The 2290-nt window shown below is 36.9% G+C and overlaps 1 pseudogene; it reads left to right on the top strand.

Annotated features, from left to right (window-relative positions):
* Positions 1-386: 386 nt before the first annotated feature.
* Positions 387-904, top strand: LOC109437950 (translationally-controlled tumor protein; annotated as a pseudogene).
* Positions 905-2290: the final 1386 nt, after the last annotated feature.

The following is a 2290-nucleotide window of genomic DNA, read 5'->3' as shown; positions in this document are numbered from 1 at the left end:
ATTGTTTAATAACATTATATACAAGGGTATAGAGGATTATAACTTGACATTTATATACTCTATTATGTGTTCCCCAGCCAAAGTCTAGTTTCCTTCTGTTACCATATGACCCCCTTTACCCATTTTGCCCTCCTCCCATCCTCTTTTTTCTCTGTTAACCACCATTTTGTTATCTGTATCTGTGAGATTGTCTTGCTACATTTTAATTTATTTTCCACATATGAATGAAAACATACGGTTTTTGTTTTTTTCCATTTACATAAAACTGAAAACTTCTGCTTTTCTGACCACTCCCTTCTCCCCCCCGAGCTCCACTCTGGCTGCCTTGCGCTCTCTTGGAGCTCCTGCTAAGAGAGCGCCACCGTTGTCTCCTTCCAGCCGCCATTATGATCATCTACTGGGACCTCATCAGCCATGATGAGATGTTCTCTGACACCTACAAGATCCAGGAGATAGTGAACAGGCTGTGCCTGGAGGTGGAGAAGAAGGTGGTCAGCAGGATAGAGAGTAACACTGATGACTCGCTCATTGGTAGAAAGGCCTGAAGGGGGAAAGGTATGAAAAAAGAAAACACGGTAGTCACTAGTGTTGATATTGTCATGAACTATCATTTACGGGAAACCAGCTTCACAAAAGAGGTGCACAAGAAGTACATCAAAGATTATATAAAATCAATCAAAGGGAAACTTGAAGAACAGAGATCAGAAAGAGTAAAACCTTTATGGCAGGGGCTACAGAACAAATCAAGCATATCCTTGCTAACTTCAAAAACTACCAGTTCTTTATTGGTGAAAACATGAATCCAGATGGCATGGTTGCTCTGCTGGACTACTGCGAAGATGATGTGACCCCATATATGATTTTCTTTAAGGATGGTTTAGAAATGGAAAAATGTTAACACCATTGGCCATTGGGATCCATCAACCATCATCATCATAACTTTTCATCCACACACCAGGACTAGGACAGACAGGACTGATGTCACCTTGCGCTCTTCGTTTATCATGACCTTGATTTATTTGGGGAGGAGGCATTGCTTTTAGGAAACACATGTCATGTAGGTTGTCTAAAAATAAAATACATTTAAACTAAAAAAAACACTATAAAACTTCTGCACAGGAAAAGAAGCCATCAGCAAATCAAATGGCAACCAACCAAATAGGAGAAGATATTTGCAAATGATACCTCTGATAATGGTCTATCCAAAATATATAAAGAACTCACACAATTCCACAACAACAAAAGTCCAATTTCACTGATATGTGGTATATAAACCAAAAACAACAAAAGAACAAGACAAACAAATGAGAAACAAAAACTCATAGACACAGACAATAGTTTAGTGGTTACCAGAGGGTAAGGAAGGAGGGGGGTGGTAGATGAGGGTAAAGGGGATCAAATATATGATGATAGAAGGAGAACTGACTCTGGGTGGCAAACACACAATGTGATTTACAGATGACGTAATATAGAATTGTACACCTGAAATCTATGTAACTTTACTAACAATTGTCACCCCAATAAACTTTAATTTTAAAAAACTGGGGGGCAGTCGGTTAGCTCAGTTGGTTAGAGCGTGGTGCTGGTAGCACCAAGGTTGCCGTTTCGATCCCCGCATAGGTCACTGTAAGCTGCACCCTCCTTAAAAAAAAAAAAAAAAAAAAAAAAAAAAAAAAATATATATATATATATATATATATATATATATATATATGTATATAAATTAGAAAAAAAATAAATGGGCTTGCATAAAAAAGAGGACCTGAATAGATACTTTTCAAAGGAAAACATACAAATGGAGAACAGACATCTGAAAAGAAGTTTTTACAGCTTTGCTTTACTGTCTTGTGTCCTTTTATTTCAACCTGAAAGACTCCCTTTAGCATTTCTTACAGGGCAGGTCTAGTAGTAACAGACTCCCTCAACTTTTGTTTATCTGAAAATATCTTAATTTCTCCCTCATGTTTTGAAGGACAGTTTTGCTAGATATAGGATTGCTAGATATATGATTGACTGTTTCTTTATTTCAGCACTTTGAATATATCAACCCACTGCTTTCAGGCTTCCAAAGTTTCTGATGAGATATCTGCTGACAATATTATTGAAGATCTATTCTATATGATGAGTCATCTCTCTTTCTACCTTCAAGATTTGTTCTTTGTTTTAGGCTTTTGACAGTTTCATTGTCTTGGTGTGGGTCTTTGATTTATTATATTTGAAGTTTGTTGAACTTTTTGGATGTTTCATGTATTTCACATTAATTTTGGGAAGTTTCCAGCCATTAAGTCTT

Source organism: Rhinolophus sinicus, linkage group LG13, assembly GCF_036562045.2.
Source record: "Rhinolophus sinicus isolate RSC01 linkage group LG13, ASM3656204v1, whole genome shotgun sequence".
Lineage (NCBI taxonomy): Eukaryota > Metazoa > Chordata > Mammalia > Chiroptera > Rhinolophidae > Rhinolophus > Rhinolophus sinicus.
The sequence above is the reverse complement of the archived record's forward strand: the minus strand, read 5'-3'. Positions and strand labels throughout refer to the sequence as shown.